The 22638-nt window shown below is 39.4% G+C and overlaps 1 protein-coding gene across 9 annotated transcripts in view; it reads left to right on the top strand.

Annotated features, from left to right (window-relative positions):
- tgm1l3 (transglutaminase 1 like 3) overlaps window positions 1-22638 on the top strand; it is a 183408-nt gene that overhangs the window by 53461 nt on the left and 107309 nt on the right. For 6 of the 9 annotated variants that reach the window (XM_087307683.1, XM_087307692.1, XM_087307696.1 and 3 more), the window contains one exon: window positions 3033-3135. The exons of 1 other annotated variant lie outside the window; for it this stretch is intronic. The gene's annotated coding sequence lies outside the window, so the exon portion shown is untranslated. Of the gene's footprint in view, window positions 1-3032; window positions 3136-9880; window positions 10011-22638 lie in introns of all 9 variants that reach the window. 2 more of the 9 variants (XM_087307695.1, XM_087307697.1) reach the window with 1 other exon arrangement.

Raw genomic sequence — 22638 nt, 5'->3', positions numbered from 1 at the left:
AACCAAAATCCAAGGTCTAGATGTCATAGTGGTAACGTTCACACAATGTCAAGCTCTATCATCATTACATGTTGATATTTGGTTGATTATAGGTTTGTTGTTGGGTTCTGACGTCAACTCAATTTTCATTTCCAAACAAACTACAACATCTCCATGACATTGATCGTAACGTCAATCTTACATCAAGTTGACATATTGTGACTACTGAGAACATTCCTCCTCCAAACTAGAGATCTGTGCGGGACTTTAATTTTAATCCCATTTCCGCCAGGTTTCATACCGCACCCGACCGCTCCTGCCGTACATTTAGCCTTTCAGGCACGTGCACACATAGGGCTCAACCTGTGCAGTGCACATGCCCTTTTTAGTCTTGGATAGAAAGTGCCCTTCCAAAATGATCAAAAGTGCACACCCTCCGTCCCGCCCTTCAGTAGGCGCGCGACAACACCGCCCTTGAGTACGCGCACTCAAGCCACCCCCCTCCCTCCGCTTTACAGTACGCGCGCGACAACACAGCTGATCAGAACGCGCGCAACAACATATCTCATATCAGCATCATTTCTTTACACGTAGCAGGTACATATTGGGCTACGGAAGAGTGTATAGCGATTAAATAGGCCTCCCAAAAACACCCACCTGGATGTTACAGAGTCCAGTCAACTTGTTACAAGCCACACACACACAGAGCACCACAGTGGATGCACGCGCTCTCACATTCACATTTCACATTTTGGTGCTTTATTGGCATGACAAATAACTGTACATTCGTATTGCCAAACAAGTCTCTCTCTCTCTCTCTCTCTCTCTCTCTCGCACACACATACACGGACACACATAGCACTAAGGCGGTTGCACGCGCTCTCTCTCTTTGTCTCAGGAGCATTCAAATTACACCAGAGTTCCCGATCGATATTAATCCCGACCGAAATTTATTCCCGCGCTGCAAGAAAACTGGTCGGGTCTCGCGGCTCCCGCAGAACAGCCGTGAGAATGCAGACCTCTACTCCAAACTTTTGAATGTAAATGCATATCCAGTGCCGGAGCAAGGTGAACTGCCGCTCTAGGCAAAGGACGGTCACGCCGCCCTCAAACCTAAAGTGAAACCGGGGGGTCTATTCTGCCACCCTAGACACGGCTATAATCGAGGCGCGGGTGGCGAGGGTAGTTTAGGGGACGCCACCCTCTCTATTCTGCCGCCCTAGATGCAGATATAACTGAGGCGCGGGTGGTGAGGGTAGTTTAGGGGACGCCACCCTCTCTATTCTGCCGCGCTAGACGCGGATATAACTGAGGTGAGGGTAGTTTCGGGGACACCGCTCTCTATATTCTGCCACCCTAGACGCGGATATAATTTTGGGCGCGGATGGCGAGGATAGTTTCAGGGACGCCGCTCTCTCTATTCTGCCACCCTAGACGCGGATGAGGGCGCGGGTGGCGAGGGTAGTTTCGGGGACGCCGCCCTCTCTATTCTGCCACCCTAGCCGCCTAGGTCGCTTTTATGGAAGCGCCGGCCCTGTGCATATCCCTAATGTCTCCCTATATATTTCTCTAGATACGTTTCTGCTTGGATTCTGATAGAAGTTTATGAAGTGTATGTCTCTGGGGTGAATGTGAATCTCTCTCTGAATCTCTCTCTCTCAGGCATTACAGGCCTCTTTAGTTTCCCCACCCAAACAAACAAAGCTGCAGTGTTTACTCTGTTCCCAGAAACCGACCTAAAATGCCCCGCTGTCAGTTGTTTGGAAGATAATAAAAATTTTGACACGAAAATTCTTGAGTTTGTTTAAAATCAACTGGTTTTCACTGACTGTGTGTTGGCTTTTGTTTCAAATGGGCTCCTGGGACTGAAGTAAACTGGCAGCTGCTCTGGGAAGCAATTATGGGGAAAATTCCTGTAAAATCCGACCTTTATTCAATTGAGGCCGAAATGACCTGTCGTTTTCTGTTTCCATGATTTAAGGGATAGAAGGAGAAAGGTTAAGACATCAGGAAGTTGTGTTTTTGATTCACACCAGGTTTTCCACTTTTTATAAGTCCCGATTGATAGTCTAAATCCTGTCAACAAAGCAGTACTCATTCAACAGCTAAACAATCTTTTCGAGAGGACTAAAGAATGCTACCAAAACACAAAGGCCTTTAAAAGAAATATTGTCTTTTATTTAGAAATCAAAAAACGTAAAATTTATTTATAAACTAACTTTGAGAGGATCACGTGCTTATGATTACTTGCGGCTGATCCCGCATTATCCAATTTATGATTCACCAATTAGACGATTCCTAAGCCACTATAAACAGCCATCTTCGTTTGGAAGAATCCCCCTTCCACCCCTACTCCTTTTCCCGACAGGTGGCATGGTGGCCCAGTGGTTAGCAATGTTGCTTCACAGTAAGAACGTCACTGGTTCTTGCCCTTACCAAGCCAGCCGACGTTTCTGTGCGGAGTTGACATGTTCTCCCCGTGCTCACGTGGGTTCCCCCAGCTTCCCCGGTTTCCTCCCATCATCCAAAAACATGCAACTGAAGTTAATTGACTAATCCAAATCTGCACCATAGACATGCTCCTAGTAAGTAGATATCTCTTAAGAGCAGTCACTGTCTGTTCATTAGCTACTACAGCAGAGGAGTTCCGGAGATCTACCTCAGCTTAAACTCCCCTCTCTCCTTGCAGCCGGGCTCGAGGATCTTATGAGCTTAGGGCTTTCTTTTGGGACAGCATGCCAAAAAAGTTTTATATGCAATCATCATCTAAATGTGAACTGTTGAAAATGCTTTGGGATTCAGATTCGTAACAGGCCTCCAGTTTGTTCCATTTTCCAGTTGGTTCTCCCAAAATAGTGACATTGCATTTCCCCAGGTGCATTTCACAAGACTATTTTACTCGTTCCTCTTTTGCTCCACCCTTATTTTCTCCAACGTAACAGGATTGTGAGATGGTTGACGTTGAACACTATGGGGTAATATGTCGCTGTTTCTTTTCGCGCTTACCAGCTGACTGATTACCTCTGTATAGATGTCTTTTTTGCTGTTACCAGTTTGTCCAGTGGCTCGCCACGTACGTTAGAGGATTTGAGGCGCAGAGCGGAGCTTACCATGACGACGGGTTAGAGTCTGGCGAAGAACGGTTCCGGAAAGCAGGTAAGACAAAAACAGAAACCAAAAAAAAAATTAAATAAACAAGTAAATAACAGGGTGAGAATGTGGCAAAATCTGAAAACCTGGTAAAAATCAAGTTGCTGCAAGGGCTTTTCATTTTTCTGCATTTTGAAAACACTGTCGGTTGGGTTTAGGGCAGTGGGTGGGCGCTGGTCAATCAGTGCTTTTGAAAACACTATTGGTTGGGTTTAGGGAAGGCGTCATCAGTCGGTTGTTCAGTCAGTCAACAGCGACCTCTGATGGATTTGCATTGAAGTGGATTTTATACTCTTTAAAGTGTGAAGTTAATCTATATATTCAACTTATATGTGTATAATCTGCTTGTAGAATTGCATACCATTAGAAGAATTACCATATCACAAGAACTGGATAAGTTATATAGTTACCAGGTTTGGGTCAGGGGTTAACCTAGGTGGAAATTGAGGTCAGGGGTTAACCTAGGTGGAATTTGTGTGATATATGTAGAAATAAGGGAAAAACAGGTGACAGAGGTGGAATTTGGAGTCAAGGGTTAAACTAGGGGGGTCTTGTGTGATATAAGTAGAAATAAGGGAAAAACAGATGACAGAGGTGGAATTTGGGGTCAAGGGTTAAACCAGGAGGGATCTTGCGTGACATATATATTTAAGCAGGCCAGAAGATGAGTGAGACAGACTTTTTCAGACAGAGATGCTACTGGGGGTCTCCTGAAAGTTCTCCTTTGTTGTCGACAATAAAGTATATTCTTCTGATATTCATAACCTCCAGACTGAGTTTGATTCAGTAAGAGAAAAACCAAGAAAACCACTACAGCATGAGAACAGCAGGTGCGAATAGCACTCGCGAGAGAAATTAGAGATCTGAAAATGTGTACACAACGGCCTCTGGTGGATTCACTAAAAATGCAAAAACATCCTGGGACGTATTTGGCACTCTCCAGAAATGTATACAGGGGTGCGTAATCAAAATGAGCCTGGGTTGGTTCTTCCACACCCATTAAACTAAAAACTATATTATTTTCTGCATGCATTAAATAGTTTACAGTAAATTTTTTTAAAGTATTGTGCATAGATAAACAATTTTTGAGCTCTTAAAAAATATTTAACTCCCAAAATATTTTTTTAAAGCACTTTTGTCCTCTCCATAACGTTTTCGCATTTCCTCATGTCTGTGTTTTTCAAGTGTTTATGACATGTTATGAATACTGCAGCTGAATTGTGTCTCCTATATCACTCATTCAGATGCATGCGACAACTTCTGTGTCTTTTCTGCTCTTTTGTTTTTGTGTGTTTACAGTCTGAAGCTGTTCAGCCATCTTGGGAAACCTTTAAAAGGGACCTATTATACTTCTTTTAACAAGATGTAAAATAAGTCTCTGATGTCACAAGAGTGTGTATGTGAAGTTTCAGCTCACAATGTCTCACAAACACGTATTTATAACTCTTTGAAGCTGACCCTTTTAGGCTTTTATCCGAATTGTGTCGATTTGGTGACTGTTGCTTTAAATTCAAATGAGGTTGTGCTCTTTTTTAAAATGAGGGCGGAGCTACAGATGCCTATGTGTCAGCATAGTGGCACATTCAAAAACAAGACTAACGTCCTATGCTAATGAGGGAAAGATGTCATGATTGGACGGGGCTTTCCCCCTCTGATAACACGTACAAAGAGAGAATGTCAATCAAAGCATTTCTCCATTCTGTTTTTAACAGGTGTCATTTTAAGAAAATGAATGAATTAATTTTTACCGTTACAAGCTTAAACTCCTTATAAAACGTGATTTGCATAATAGGTCCCCTTTAAATCCAAAAATCTGGGTGTGAAGAGATGTTATGGACTGTTGATGCTAACAACAGAGCTGATTTTGCCTTTAATCAGTATGTTCACCCACAGAAATGCACATAAACACAGTCACACCGCCATATGCGTACACACCGGTGAACATGCAAACAGATGGACGCGATCGCTAACAAACACACTTCAGATGTCATAATCACTTTGCGCTAATGCAGTTCATCAGCCGGTGTTTGTGTAATGAGTAGATTGAGATTGATAGACTTAGAAAGCAGGGTGTTGTTGTATGAAGCAAGAAGGAGGCCTGGTGTTTCTCAAGTCTATGACCGCATCTGTACTGCTGTCAAACAATCAGCTTTTTTTATCAACTATTTCTGGCACAGATCTTGAAACACACTGCAAATGCTTTTCTTACTTATAATTTTTGCCCGGTTTCTTATCCAAATATCTAAAAATAATCTTAAATCAAGAAGCATTTTTATTCCCTTGCCTTTGAGTGACTCATAGATGTAATTTCTTATCTGTATTTTAGTATTACATATTAACATACATGTTTCTTTTTTACATTTTTAACACAAGTTTTATTTTATTTTATTAAATATTTCATCTCATTGTAAGGGACTTTGGATCAACTACGGTTGTATAGAATTGTGCTCTATAAATAAAGTTTGCCTTGCCTTGCCTTATTTGTAAATGTAAACAGCCAGAATGAACTACTTTTAATCATATCAATCACATTTTTTTTAAATACTGAAGCTATTTAAAGCTCTTTTATTTAAAGTCTTCAAAACAATAAAACATAAAGATTAATTGCATAAAAGGTCTTTATACCTGCTGAAATTGTTACAAAATTATCGGAAATGGCCTCAGTTTTACCACAACAGGCCTCGCAGCATAAAAACGCTGACCAATCTGACACCACGGATGATGTAAATGGGAAATCCAGCTATCCTCTGTGAATAAAAACAAAAACATCCTCAAACTGAAGCCGCTTTAACCTCTAATAATCAATATTGCATTGTTATAATTGCCGTCCAAAATAAAGCCGAACTGCAATCCAAGCCATCCATCTTTCTTGACTTCTTAGCAGGGATGTGTTGCCGCTTGTTATTTTTGGCTCGCCCATGGAAAATTCAAAGCTCTTTGTTGCATTAAAAGTCGATTTGTGTTCAGGCCTGCATGAGTGAATTGAGTTGAAAAGTCCAACGGCATTAAAGCAGAACCAGAAGTCAACCTGAATGAAACGTGTGACAGCAAACACAGTGTGCATCAAATAGAGTAATACTGAGCAGGGGTCCGTTCTTCATACAGTGGGGGAAATAAGTATTGAACATGTCTTTTTTTTTTTACATTTGTTTAATTTTGGATGATGTCAGAAAATGAATGTAGAAAACAGGTTTGGAATTTTGATTGTGCTGGTAAAACAAAGACTTAAGTGGATTGACAAGATGTGGGCAGGTTTGGGATGAGTTTTCACTTGAACATTTCCAGCCCAAACTGTCCAAAACCCTCCCAAACCAAGGGCTCTATTTTGACGGTCCATGCGCAAAGCGCAAAACGCAGGGCGCAAATGCTTTCAGGGCGTGTCAGGATGTGTTTTTGCTAATTTAAGGACGGGAAATCTGACTTGCGCTTCGGCGCATGGTCTAAAAGGGTTGAGTTTATTTTCTTAATGAGTTATAGATGTGTTTTAAGAATAAACCAATTAGAGTCTCATCTCCCATTCCCTTTAAGAGTCAGCTGCGTTGCGCAAAGAGCGCATTCGCTATTTACAGGACGCAAAGTAAGTCTAAATGGAAAAAATGAGCATTTCACAAGCAAACAGTTAACATTTTTTTAACAGAAATCTGTTAAACAGAGCATCTACTGCGTGATAATGAGAGATAATGGATCACTTTCACTTTCGCTCTTGGATAGGGAAACCTTTACGCACAGACATCAATTAGCTTATAAATAAATACTTTTGTTTGTTAAGCACAAATATTAGTTTCAAAACTATTTCTAAATTCAGTTCTAATTTAAAGCAAACGAATAAATGAATAATAATAGCAAAATGTGCTCAAAAACCTGAGTTATATCCTAAAACACATGCTGTGCCCCATATGGTCTAAAACCTGACAGGTGGACAAATCTAAGCTTGTTTTTAATAAAACAAATATAAATATGGATATAATGAATAATACTGCTAATAATAATAACATTATACAAAAGCAAATTGTTATGAATGAACTGAAAAAGCCTCCCGAGATGAAGACATAAAAGCAGTGGTTTTTCATATTTATGTAGGCTAGAAAATAATATGTTTTGTAATATTTTAATCCTTTATATTTATATTCTATATCTATTCTTATTATATCCTATATATATCCTATATATTTAAATTTTTTCATATGTAAAGATATTTGCCTATTGCTCTCTTGTGTGTATTAAGCAGTGTGTAAGCGAGGCGCAACTCTGCGCTGGCGTTTAGACCGGGTTTGTTTTGGTCTAATGAAAAATCTATTTTAGTTTCTCAAAATAGCGACACGCCAGCAGTGCGCCTCAGAACGCCTTCCTTTTTAGACCAGAACGCCTATGGGCGCACATATGAGCGCTAATGCATTTGCTATTTAAACAGCGTAGCGCAACGCCTCAAAATGACTCTTGCGCCAAGCTTAAACTACCAAAAGACTACTGCGTCACGGCTTGCGCCACACTGCGCCGGGTGTATGATAGGGCCCCAAGTGTGTGTACCAAATGATTTTTAGTGTTTATGTGTTTTTGTGTGTGTGTGCATTTGGGAGGGTTTTGGACAGTTTTGGGCTGGAAACATTCAAGTGTATCTGGCAACACTGACCTCCATTTTCTCATTGTCATGTTGTGGTGTGTGTTTGTCTGGGGTTCTTCTTAGAGACTCGCTTCTTTGGTGAAATTTGTATTTGCAGACAGCAAAAACCTGCTTTTAGTATTAAATGAACCATTTTTGGTATTTAATGGCACAGTGGCACAGTGGTTAGTACTGTCGCCCCACAGCAAGAAGGTCGCTGGTTCAGTCCCAGCTGGACCAGTTGGCATTTCTGTGTTTAGTTTGCATGTCCCCATGTTGGCGTGGGTTTCATGTGGTATAAGTAAATTGAATTACTAAATTTGGGAGTGGGGTCTGGCTGCAGAATGGGCTCACCTAACCCCACTCCTAACCCTACCCGTCACAGTGACATCACTAGCTCCAATGAGGGCATTGTGTCTGACATTGTGTGTGTGAACGAGAGAGTCGACTTCAATATTTAAGTTCAGTAAACTTAAACCATGTCTATTGCACTTTAATTGTCCTGTCAACTTTAAGCTAAGTTAAGACAACTTTACTATTGAAGGGAAGTAAACTTAAATTTTAAAGGCAGCACAAATACTTAGGACTCTATTTTAATGATCTAGGCTCAAAGTCTAAAGCGCAAAAGCATTAAGGTCTTGTCTGAATACACTTTTGCCATTTTACAGATGGAAAAAATAGGCACTGCAGCCCCAGCGCATGGTGTAACAGGGTTATGCTTATTCTCCTAATGAGTTATGCGTGGGTTTTGAGCATAATGTGCATTAAAATAGAGTCTCATCATTTTACATTCCCTTTAAGAGTCAGTTGCGTCACGCCATGGTGCATGTGCTATATATAATATAGGATAAAGAGCGAGCCTCCTTTACTTCAGCCTCTTTACTTTCTTTTTACTTTTACTCTTTACTCCTTTACTTTCGTGAATAAGGAAATGGTGTTGTTTGCACTCCGTCGAAGACATCCATTAGTCTACATATTTATTTTGCTTTGTTAAGCACAAACATTTGCTTCAAAACTATTTCTAAATTCAGTTCTAATTTCCAGCAAACGAATAAATAAACAATAATATCAAAGTGTGGTCAAAAAACTGAGTTATATCCAAACACACGACCTGTTCTTATGCCACATATTGTGATACAGATGTCTCCAAAACCAGACTGGTGGACAAAACTAAACTAGTTTTTAATAAAATAAATATAAATAAGCAAATAATAAACAATACTGCTAATAATAACAACATTATATAAATGCAAATTGTCATGAATAAACTGAAAAAAGCCCCCTGAGATGAGGCATGGAGGCAAGGGTTTTTATATTTATGTAGAAGATATTCATTTTTGGAACATTTTAATCCTTAAATCTTTTCATATGTAAAGATATTTGTGTGTTGCTGTAGATCCTGTGTGTTTTAAGCAATGAGTAGGCATTTGGAATGGCATAGGCACAACTAATGCACTTAGTGCTGGACTTTAGATCAGCTTTTAGTTGGTCAATGGTGCAGTCTATTTCAGTTTCTCAAAATAGCAATGTGCCAACGACTCACCTTAACACACCTCCTTTTCAGACCAGCACACCGATAAGTCCACAAAGTAGTGCAAATGGATTTGCTATTTAAACAATTTGACGCAAAACGTGAAAATTGCTGTGGCGCTGGTCTGAAAATAGGAAGAAATCGTGTCATACATGTCTTGTGCCTCATCGTGCAGGTTGTAAGATAGGGGCCTTCATTTTTTTAAGTTGAAGCAATATATATATATATATATATATATATATATATATATATATATATATATATATATATATATATATATATGTATGTATATATATATGTATGTATATATATATATATATATATATATATATATATATATATATATATATATATATATATATATATATATATATATTTTTTTTTTTTTTTTTTTTTTTTTTTTTTACAGTGATTGCAATAATTGGTCCAGAGCTACAGAACAGCCTGCCATTGCTTATCAGGACTAGCTGAATTTGAATGAAGTAAAAAACAAATTTTTTTCTCTTCTGTTAAATGAAAATTATGTATGTGCAACTTTGTTTTTTACTCATTCATATAACTGTTATTATATATTCTTCTCTTATCTTCCATCTATATTTCCCCTTTATATCTTTGTACAGGATTTTGTCCATCTGAGGATGAACTTACATTAAATGTACTCTGGATTTAAAGTCTGCCTCCCAAGTCTAGCACCATTCGTGATGAGTTACCAAGCAAACCAGTCACATCAGAAAAGCCGTCCAAATTGAGGTAAGCAGTCAGGGGTATCACCTGTAGCCTTTGTTTTACACATATTTCTAATTTCTCAAAAATGTACACCAGAGCACATTTTCCTGATGAGCCTGTGTTGGGTTTTCTGCTTGAGCATCCTTTAGCCTGGTTTATACCTCTGCGTCAAGTGACCGGCGTAACCCACAGCACAAGCAACGCGCGTAGCTGTGCATTTATACTTCTGCGCACTGTCTCTGTTGGTCTGCATTAAGACTTCCGAAACGCTAGTTGGCAGTGAGGTGTAAATGCTCCTCTGTGTCGAGTTTCTTTGCTGGTGTTTTGTTTTTTCTGAACGCTTCCTGAATGTACAAGTGGCTCAAACTTGCTCATTTTGAGAAAGGCGGACGTGGAACAACTTTAACTATGAGGTAAACACAAAACAAAACTTTCCATCCGGAGCTCCTTCACAGGACTCCACACTAATTAACAATCACTCCATCGGGCTCGCGCGGTCCCACCCAGGCTCGTTAGCGCTACTAAGCTGACCAATCACAGAGCTTGCGCTACGCGTCGTTGCGACGTGTAGTTATATTTTTTTGAGAGGTGCACGTCAGCGACGCCGACGGCTACGGCGTAGGGCTATGCGTCAACGCGTAGGCTGCGCCGTAGCATACGCGTGCGCTTGACGCAGAAGTATAAATCAGCCTTAAATCAGGCAGCTTCTCCACAAACAAGAGGGAGAAAATTACAAGACATTGTCTCAGAAAAATTATTTCAGAAATTTCATTTTGCATAATATTGGCATCAAATACAAAACATATACTCAGGAGATGTGTCGCTTTTGACCTATTACTTTTCTGTATTTCTTCAGGACTAATTTCATATATTTGTTTATGAAATAATAATAATAATAAAAAAATTATACTCAAGTAAAAGTAGCATTACTTGCCCAAAATGTATTACAAGTAGAAGAATCTGTTGTGAAAAAGAATCTGTTGTAAATATGAATTAAACTGCTCCTGCACTTTTACAATGTAAATTGTGTCAAAGCAGCTTAACACTGTAGAGCAAATCCATCAATACTCAGCTCCACAAGTCCCAAACCAAGCAAGCCAGTGGCGACAAACTTCACCAATTGACGAAAGTGAAGGAAAAAAGCTAAAGAGAAACCAGAGTACCTTTTAAAAGTACTCAAGAGTGTTACACTGTGAAAGTCGATGCATTTACATGCAGTTTGTGCATGTACAGTATGTGAAAACGTAACATTCTGTAGTGCATTTAGTGATTGTTCAAGACCAGTTGGCATTTTCAGTCATCCTACAGTAGACATCTGTCACCTTCACATCAAAGATTTTGGTCATTTTGGACTCTCTGTGGTCATTAGGATGCTGAGACTGTCATGCATGCATTTGTCTCCTCACGCATTGACTACTGTAATGCTCTTTTCATACGCCTGCCTGCCAGCCTCATCTCCAGATTACAGTATATTCAAAGCTCTGCGGCTAGAATACTCACTCATACCAAACGTTCTGCTCACATAGCCCCAGTCTTGTACGACCTCCATCGGCTCCCAGTTGCATATCGCATTAAATTCAAAATCCTCCTCCTTGCGTTTAGATCCCTAAATAGCCTAGCTCCCTCCTATCTCTGCAACATGCTTGTCCCCTACACCCCATCTCGTTCATTACGTTCCGCTGACTCTGGCCTTCTCGCTGTCCCTCGGTACCGCCTCTCTTCAATGGGGGGCAGATCATTTAGTATTATTGCACCCAAACTCTGGAACTCTCTCACTCCGCTCTGCTAATAATATCTCTGAATTCAAATCCTTACTTAAGACTCACCTATTTTCTGAATGCTTCGCTTCTGATCTGCCAAACTGACTACTTTATCTGATCCACCCCCACTCTGCTAATTTCTTTCCTAGGTCTTGTTTGTGTAATTCCAGTTTGTTATATTTGACTTCATGTATGTTTGTTTATCTTTTTGTTCGCATTCCTTGTTTCAAGAGTTCACACTTAGATGATTGATTATCAAAGCTTGTTTGGCAAGCTGTCACGGGAGAGAGTCCTGAGCTCATGAGATCCTCGAGCCCAGGGTTCCCTCCCATTGCAAGGCGGGAGGGGAGTTTGAGCTCAGGTAGATCTCTAGAACTCCCCTGCTGTAGTAACCAATGAACAGTAAGTGATTGCTCTTGGAGATAACTACATACTAGAAGCATGTCTATGGTGCCGATTTGAATTAGTCAATTAACTTGCATGTTTTTGGACGGTGGGAGGAAACCGGGGAACCCAGGAACCCCCGTGAGCACGGGGAGAAAGTGCAAACTCCACACAGAAATGTCTGCTGGTTTGGTAAAGCCTGGAACCAGAGACATTCTTGCTGTAAGGCAACAGTGCTGCGCACTGGGCCACTGTGTCACCCATCTAGGAAGAAGGAGGAGTAGGGGTGGAAGGGGGGACTCTACAAATCGAAGATAGCAGTGGAATGAAACCCAGGGTATTTATAGTAGTTTAGGAGTCATCTGATTGGAGCATAGTGAATTGGATAATGCGGATCCAGCCGCTAGCAATCATAAGCATGTGATCCTCTCGAAATTAGTTTATACATAAACTTCACAAAGTGTCCTTGAGCTCTGGAAAGAATAATAATCTTATTATTCTTATTATTAAAAATCCTTGGATGTTCTTTAAAGAGGACCTGGTGACGAGCCTCTTTCCATCATGGCCTCCTAACCATCCCCATATCATAATTGGTCCAGCGTTCTCCAGCCTCCGGCACCCAGACTGCAGCTCTACACAAGAAGTTTGGCCAAAGGAGAAATAGCCGTGGCCAACTGAACCTGGTTTCTCTGGAGGTTTCTGTTTCTCTCCACTGTCGCCACTAGCTTGCTTGGTTGGGACTAGTGAAGCTGCGCATCAATGGATTTGCTCTTCAGTGTTTGGACTTTCAGCAGTGAAAATTAAACCACACCGAACTGAACTAAACTTCAACTCTCAAAACTGGACTGACACAGTTTCAGTTTACTATAATCTTCTATGTTAAGCTGCTTTGACACAATCTACATTGTATTAGCACTATAGAAACAACGATGAATTGAATTGAATAACCTGCTTTCTGGAACACTCTCCAGGTACAAAAACATTCCCCTAAATACATTTTAAGAGCAAACGTTGTGTGAACACCTGCATCAAATGCTGTCCTACAGTAACACTAGCGTATGAGCAGGAGAACAGCTTCATTCTGCAAAAACAAGGCTAAAAACAGCTGTCGTAAAGAGGGAAATAGAGGTCACCCCGTCTGTCCACTTTTACAGGGCACTCAAGGACACCACTGCGTTTTCATTGATGCTTCAGCCTGTCTAATCAAAAACACAACAAATCCCGTCTCCTTTTTCTGGGTCCCATTCACATCTGCGCTGCTGGAAATATGTAATCAATGTTGCGATAAACTCCGGTTACCCCCTTCGCCCACCCTATTGAGCGCAAACACTGCGTTTCGTGCAGCAAATGGATCACGTGTGTTGGGACAGCTGGATGGTGAGGCAATAGTGAGAGGCTTATTGGTGTCAGAGGTTCTGATGCAAACCAGCAGGAGCCCCAAATGTGGCTCAACAACACCACTTCACCTGCCATCACGTTTAGAAGCTGTTTGTCTCACTGTTTGCGCTGAAGTTGTTGGTACACATGCTATCATAGCATCTTTAAAGTACAAATAAAATCAAAACTGACCATATTGAGTTTGTTAGCTTACATTGCTAGTTTCGTGGTGAACAATTCATCTGTGAATGCCATTAAGAAGAAAAAAAGTTTGCTTAAGTAATCTTGAATTGAAATCTGAAAATGCACTACCTGTTTGTTTTCAGTTAACCCTTTGATGCACAAGCTATGAAATAGATATCGAAAAAATACGCTTAGACGGGTCACTTTAGACCCATGTAGTGCATCAAAGGGTTAAATTCTCAGATTAAGTCTGTCTGAGATATTGGGCGTGGCTAACAAATTTGATCACGCCCCTCCTACTTTCAGTTTTGACAACAAGCTGAAATTGGCAGTGTCTGAAACTGCCTACTACTCAGTAGGTACTGCATTTGAATTTAAACATACTACCTGGCCGATAGAAAAGTACGTTCTATACAGTAGGAATGTGAAAAGTATGAATGGAATTCGGACGTACTACATCCGCCATTTTGTCATGGTCACCTGACCTACCTGCGTTCGCTTCACTTCCATTCATGAATTCTCTTGCAGGGCATCATGGGATAGCGCAGTGTGCATGGGATGCGCACTCCAAAATCTCGCCGGAAGTAGTAAGTCATCCGGGTACTTCTCACATACTGATTTTCGAATTCTATGAATTCGGACATACTACTTGGCTCGCATACTGATTTTGGCGTACTATATAGTAAAGAAGTAAGCGGTTTCGGATACAGCCATTGTGAGGAGGAGAAGTCTGTTTGGTTGTAATAACTAGGGGTGTCAAAATTCTTTTTTTCTTGGGTGAACTGTGATGCAGATGGGGTCAATTCAATATCGGTTCAGTAATAAATCATAAGGGTTATGTTATATATTTAGTGGCTATGTCACTAGATTAGGGTTTGGTATCGTTTGGGGTTATTTTAATACCGGTGCTAAATCGATACTTTTAAAACAGTACCGGTGCCTGAACTGATACTTTTGAGCCACAAAATTACGGTGGATGACTTCTTTTATCTGACAAATCTATTATCTGACAAAATCTTTTATAAAATAATTTCAATAGAACAACATAATTAAAGTTTCAAGTAAACATCGATTCATATTTTATATATTCTTATTACATTAATATATTTCCTTTTTTTCTTGTTGCAGTGGACATTGTAAATGCCCAGAGATCACAGCTTTTGCCAGATTATATTTATATGATAATTTTTCTTTAAAAAAAACCCATCTCTATCCAATTGAGTGAGTGATTAAATGTTGCATATGATAAGTTTTCAACCATATTAAATTGAAACTTTATTTTTTCTACATGGTTTTATAGTTTTTTGTTATTAAAATTGAAAAATTGAAGTTCCTGTTTCGAAACTTACAGATAGATGGCTAATTTGTATGTCATTGATATGTTCAGTGCTAAGGTAAATAAGTACTTTTGGTACTTTTTTCGAGTCTTTTCATTAGTTTTGTTTTCCTGTAAATTACTCAATAAATACCGTACCGTACCATTCATACCGAGGTATTACCGTACCGTGAAATTCTGATACCGTTACATCCCTATATATATATATATATATATATATATATATATATGTTTCTTGCTTCATTCAGTGACTGTTATTGTTCCTTTTGTATGTACTCTGACCTGTTTACCAAGTTACCTTTGCATGCACACACACACATACACAAACACACGCACCTGCCATTTTCTGACTGTATTGTTGTTGTTTTTGGTATTTTTGTTATTGTTTCATTTTCTTTGTATTTGTATAATCTCAAATTGTGTAACTTTTGTATATTATAATTTTTTTTTAAAAAGAAAAGAACTGACTCAACAGCACTGTAGGGTTAATATTTTTCCTATACAATAATGAACTGAAAGGTTAAAACACTTTATAGATTAATACATCTCCAATGAATTGAAATATGAATTTCTTTATGAACAAAACTGACCCCTCGCTATTGAACTGTACTGTAGGTCCATCATTATGTTACTGCCAACCCGCAGAATTCATGGTTCAAAATTCAGTCAAGTTTCTGCCTGTTCTCTGTTTATGAATTTTAGAAAATTCATATTTGGGTTTTGGTAACCGTTTCCGAGAGTTTGCTTTGGCTTGCTGAATAAATACTGCTTTGTTTTTCCATGTTGTGTGAGATGTGAGACTGATGTTTGAGATCTCATGGTGGAGATTACTGTCAATGATGTTAGGACAGGGGTTGGCAGCTTGGATCGAATTGCCAAGATTAATATTATATTTATTTATGTAATTTAGTTGTTCACTTGAGGACTGAGCAAGGCATTTATGAAACTGTGTTACGCAGCCTGTTTAATTTAGCAGAAAGGAAAAAGTGCTGGCAAGGGCTACTCTTTAGAATCTAAATATAACCTGTAAAGAACAAAATGTTCAGACACGCTCAGACATTCAGATGTGAGATTTCACAGGCATTTCTTGAAAGTTTGTCACCTAATTGCTTGTATTCATTGCAGGTTACATTTTACATTAATGAAAGGAACCACATGCCCAATATGCCCACATTGCCAAGTAGGTGCAACAACTGACAATATTAAATTAAATATTATACAATATTACACATTTCTGATGTGTGTGTGTGTGTGTGTGTGTGTGTGTGTGTGTGTGTGTGTGTGTGTGTGTGTGTGTGTGTGTGTGTGTGTGTGTGTGTGTGTGTGTGTGTGAAGGCGCTGCTTGTCAGACAAGGCAAGCAAATGATAATTATATACTCATTATATGCTACAAATCTCAGATGTAAGTGATAAATGACATTTATTTTATGCACTGGTTGTTTACTTTGGCTCTAAGGGTCAAACAACAAAAAATAAGGTCAATAATTTTGGTGTGATTCTGGAGTCAGATCTGAATTTCAGTATTCATGTCAAAACAGTAAGTAAATCAGCATACTATCATCTTATAAAAATGGTCCCACTTTATATTAAGTGGCCTTAACTAATATGTACTTACACATGAATTAATAGTTTATTACAATGTACTTATTGTAAAAATACATGTATTTACTGTGTACTTATGCTTGATTAAATACATGGATGTAATTACATCTGTAATTAACTTTTGTAATTACATTTGCAAATACATTGTTGACCATCCCTTACACCTTAACCCACCCTTAAACCTACCCATACCACCAAACCTGTCCATAACCCAACCTCTATCCCAACTCAAAAGCACCACAAGTGTTCTCAAATACATTATAAACACAGTAAGTACATTGTATTTATTTTTTTTATGTAAGTACTGTACATAGTAGTAAAGGACACTTAATATAAAGTGGGACCAAAAAAACATTGCAAGAATTAGATGATTTGTTTCCAGTGAGGACTTAGACAAACTTGTTCATGTTTTTATGACCAGCAGGGTGGATTACTGTAATGGACTCCTTACCGGCCTTCCCAAAAAGACAGTCAGACAGTTGCAGCTCATCCAGAAAGCTGCTGCCAGGATTCTGACCAGAACCAGAATATTAGAGCACATCACACCTGTCCTCAGGTCTTTACACTGGCTCCCAGTTACATTCAGAATGGAGTTTAAAGTATTATTACTTTTCTATAAAACATTAAATGCTATTAAACATTAAATACAATACAGATATGCTCACTGAATACAAACCTAACCGATCAAGCACATCATTTAGATCAAGTAAATTAGAAATTAGCGTTCAGTCAAAGCAGAGTCAATGTGTTTTTAGCCACTATGTCCCTCACTGCTGGAATCAGCTTCCAGAAATGATCAGATGTGCTGCAACATTAGGCACGTTCAAATCAAGACTGAAAACACACTGGAATGGCAAAGAACGCGTTCCTGCAAGACTCCCAGAGTTTATCAAGATTCTTTGGATTTATCTTTAATGCCTCCTCCATCTTGCCCCAGACATGCTCAATAATGTTCATGCTGGTGACTGGGCTGGCCAATCCTGGAGCCTTAATCCTGGAATTTGCCCTCTCCTGTGGTTTGTAATGTAATGGGCAGCACAAATGTCTTGATACCTCAGGCTGTTGATGTTGCCATCCACTCTGCAGATCTCCTGCACACCCCCATACTGAATGTAACCATAAACTATGATTTTTCCTTCACCAAACTTGACTGATGTCTATGAACTCTTGGGTCCATGCGGGTTCTATAGGTCTTTTGCAGTATTATTGATGATTGGGATGCAGTTCAACAGATGATTCATGGGAAAAATCGACCTTCTGCCACTTTTCCAAATGATCAACTAGAGGTCGAGTTATTATTTGGTGCTCTTACAACTGGGATCCACAACAAGACTTTTGTCAGGTAGTGTAGTATTTTAAAGACTAAATGTTCGCACCTTGACACAGAATTGTGAATTTATATTATTAAAATAATCAGGTAAAATATCAAATTTGTATCGAAAATTACCCCAATTTCTGCTTAACGGCCGTGAAGATTTTTTCTCAACACATTTCTAAACAATAGTTTTAATAACTCATTTCTAAAAACTGATTTCTTTTAAACGTTACCATGATGACATTACATAATATTTAACCACATATTTTTCAAGATGTGAGGTTTAATTTTAAACTAATTTCGAGAGGAGCATGCGCTCATGATTGACCTAGCTGGTTCACATTCGCTAATCATGATCCTCCAATCAAAGGATCCCAAGTAACTATATATATATATATATATATATATATCCTCATTTCCTTTGTACAACTATCTTCGTCTGTAAGAAACCCCCCTCCTCCCCTTCTTCCACCTTTATACAGAATGGGCGGCACGGTGGCCCAGTGGCTAGCACTGTTGCCTCACAGCAAGAATACCAATAGTGTTGGGTCCTCACTGAGCCATCTGGTATTTCTGTTTGGAGTTTGCATGTTCTCCTCGTGTCCGTGTGGGTTTCCCCCGGGTTCCTCCCACCATCTAAATGTGCATAATTTAGATAAATAAGCCTAAATCTTTTTTCTAATGTCTTACTCTCAGGAAGTTTGCCTTGGTCTCAGCGGCAGGGGAGTTTGAGATCGACCTGAGCTCAATCTCTACTCGCTCTGCGAAAGGGGGGAGCTCTGGGCTTGAGGATCCCTTGAGCTCAGGGCTCTCTCCCGGGACAGCATGCCAAACAACCTATGTATAAATCATGAGCTAAGTGTGAACTCTTGAAACTAGTATTTAGCTTAAAGTGACATATAAAGGCTTCGTATTTTTTCTTAGTGATAATTTATGTATAATATTTTTGTTCAAAAATAAATCAAATCAAAGGCTTAACTGGGTTAATTAGGCAAGTTTGGGTAATTAGGCAAGTCATTGTATAATTATGGTTTGTTTTGTAGACAATCAAAAACAAATATTGCACAATGGGCCTAATAATATTGACCTTAAAAAGGTTGTTAAAAAATGTAAATCTCCTTTTATTCTTTCCGAAATAAACAAATAAGACTTTCCCCAGAAGAAAAAAATATTATAGGGAATACTGTGAACAATTCCTTCCTCTGTTAAACATCATTTGGGAAATATTTGAAAAAAATTCACAGGAGGGCGAATTATTTTGACTTCAACTGTGCATTATTACATCTCTGATCTGCTAAAGCTTGACAAGCATAAGGCTGTTTACATGACCTGCAGGCGTCGGCTGACAATGGCCTTTATTCTTTAGTATTATATTTATAACAAAGTCATTTGAAGTGTGCTGGTTGGCTCGTTGGTTTTTCAGGCTCGGGCTGGTTGACGGCCAATAGCAGCCGGTGACTCAGAGTGTGGTTCCTCATGCGGCCCGAGTCTGAGCCAGCTGGATCTCTAACATCTGGTTCTGATGTTCTTGTCTACCTCATCTCACAGACCGATCCGAATCAGGCTTGAGGGATGACCAACAACACTGAGAGATTATTATCGTTCACACTCGTTTCAGAGAGCAATCACTGCTCTACTTTTTCCTGAGGCTTTGTTTAAGACAAGGGTTTCAAGCTGAATATATGAAATATATGTGCTCAATTTTTAACAAAGCTCTATTTTTGTAAATATTTATCGGTCATTTGATTGTTATCGGTTTTATATCGCCTGTATTGTGTTGTACAAACACTTCTTCATGGCTTACACGCTATCCTGTGGTGTAACAAATACGATCATTTTGCAAACTGTCAATTCTGATTGTCTCGTTTAGCAGATTTTTCTCATATGTGCATTAAGATTTGTGTAAAAACGATGTACATTACACAAATTAATTAAAACTAAAAATGCTAAAAAGGTCTCTTTGTTGAACTATTAATCTATCCAATTCTAAGAAAGGAAAACAGTTGTAAAAATGTTAACAGTTTTTAAAATAGTCTACATTGAAATAAAACTGTTCAAATTTAATCTAAATGTGAGGTAAAACATCTTTTAAAACATTTATTCTTACATTATTAGCGACTGCAGTTTAAATAATTTTGTGCAAAATTTATGTCTCTGTGATGATTGGATGCTTAACCGTAGACGGAGGCTTACCTTTATTTCACTGAAAGGGAAATTGTAACATACGGGTCGGGGTACAACAGAGGTGAGGGTTTATTTACAGCTTACTGCGTGTTCACACCAAAGGCGGCGAGAGCGTCAAAGTTCATTTTGGATGCCCTGGCGATATCGCCATCTGTCTTCACAGCTTCGGGGGTGAGAGCGTCAACATTTGCTACCATTGATCTCGCATTTAAAGAGAGGGTGCTCGCTGCAGAGCCATTTGAGGAGAGCTGAGCTCCAGCGAGGGGGAGCTTAAGCTTGAGCTCCACCTTTTTTGCACTTCTTCTACGAGTGATGTCACTGGGGGTAGGGTTAGGGGTGGGGTTGGTGTACGCATTAAAACAGCTTACAGGAGGAGGAGCGACAGCTCATGCTCCCCCACTTGCATTTAAAGGGCACCTATGGTAAAAAATCTACTTTTCAAGCTGTTTGGACAGACATATGTGTATATATATATTTTTTAGACCGTCATATTGGGGTGATTTAAACACACTCAGTCCTTTTTTTTTAATTTAACAACATAAAAACGGTGAACCAATTGGAGTGGTTTTTAGATCGACTGCAACTTGATGTAGGAGTGTGGTCCCCCTGTCCACCAATATTGATATTGATTAGAGGTATGCATTACCATATCCTCAGTTTGTTGTTTTATGTGCGCCATTTTTAGCGTGTGAGTCAACGCGATGTCACCAAAGAAACACCCTCGCTCTATTTTTAGATGTAAGACTCATTGGGCTTAACACAAGATCAACATTTACCACATTATCGCTGTCATTGGCGCCATTGTTTGTAACTGTAGGTGGGTTTGCAAACGTGTACTCTTCATTGCGTCTTCTTTAAACTTCAGCCGTTTGCATTTATTTTGGTCACGGAAGCTCCCTGTCATCTAAACTATAGGTGCAGCTGGAAAGTGTTAGCGCGTTGCCTCACGTGCATGTCCCTCCATTGGAAATAACGAACTTGCTTTAAGCAGGTCGCACACCAGAAGCGCCATGCATTTTAGAATTCTAAACATAGGTTTCTATCAGGGTACACATACCGGCGCCGCAAGTCGGCAGCTGTCCAAGGCGCCCAGCCACGACTCAGGACACTGTTCACATTTCTGACACGCCACAGAGCGCCATCTGAATAGTTTCACTTTAAATACCATGCGAATGTGTGCATCTGGCATGCCCTGTCATGGCTCTGAGCGGCGCATCCGGTGTGTGATGCCTTTTAGTTATATCCTCAGTCAAAGTTAATTCAGTGTGCGTGGTTATTAGTCTCGGTGTACAAGCTCAGCACTTTAAACTAGTACACAGTTGGCTGTAAAACTATACAAAGTCTAGAACTCTCACCGCTTTACCAAATCACGTGAAACATCAACTCTACAACGTGAGGTTTAATACCTCAGTTTGTTTCTTTGCTGAAGCTGCTCCAGAGCAATACATAAAATGACCACTAAGTGTCACTGTAGAGAAGAGTTTCAAAATGTTTCAAAGCTTCGACATATTTGCTTTGACTGTCTCAGTGTTTTATAAAGCCTCACTCTGCCCATCACTATATACTGGTTCGGGTAAAACTGAGATGAGGGTCTAAACAGTTTATTTACAGATTAGTCAGGCAGGCAATGGTCAAGCAGAAACAAACTGTACTATCAGGGTAATCCAAAAGTGTAGTCGTATTCACATTCAAGAAGCTGGTGCAGGCAGCAAACAGGATGAAGAAAGAACATGGCTAGGCTAGGCTAGACTAAGTAATGTTACAGACAAACAAGACTCAGCAATGTGTGTGAGAATGAGAGCAGCATACTTTCAGAAGAAAAGGTACAAAATTGTACCCTATTGGACCAATTTGGGACCTTTAAAGGTACAATTATATATTTTGTTTCCTCTGAGAGAAAAAAATGTATTAGGGCTGCAACAACGAATCGATAAAATCGATAAAAATCTATTACTAAAAGCGTTGGTAACAAATTTCATAATCGATTCGTTGTGCAGATCAGCGTGATCACGGTCTCTCTCGCACACTGATGCAGAGTTTGGCACCTCATAGACAGGGATGAGGAGGAAGGGAGTTCAACAGCAGAGTCTTGTTCCATTTTGAAGTGAGGGCCGTAAAGTCCCTGGTGCTGATGTTTTACTCGTTATCCAGCTTGACGAGCATGACAAGTTAGCGTTAGCATGTTTACCTTTAGAACGGCAACTGAGCTTTCAAACTGATCTGAAATCAAACTGAGCTTTGGAGCGGTGTCTGGCGCTGAGCCAGATCTTTCAGTAAGGGACCGTTGGAAAATTGCTTTTTTTCTGGGTTGTTTTTTTTTTTTAAACAAAACCAACTTATTCTCGCTGAGACAGATGTGTCATATTATCACAATTATGCAGCGTTTTAACCGCCTAATGCTTAATTGATGTTTTAGACATGTAAATACACACAAGTACAAGTAAAACAACACATTTAGAGTTTGTAAAACACACAAGGAAGTCTAACAATCCATTCAAATATAATTTGGAT

Source organism: Danio rerio, chromosome 23 (assembly GCF_052040795.2).
Source record: "Danio rerio strain M-AB ecotype USA chromosome 23, GRCz13ab, whole genome shotgun sequence".
Lineage (NCBI taxonomy): Eukaryota > Metazoa > Chordata > Actinopteri > Cypriniformes > Danionidae > Danio > Danio rerio.
The sequence above is the reverse complement of the archived record's forward strand: the minus strand, read 5'-3'. Positions and strand labels throughout refer to the sequence as shown.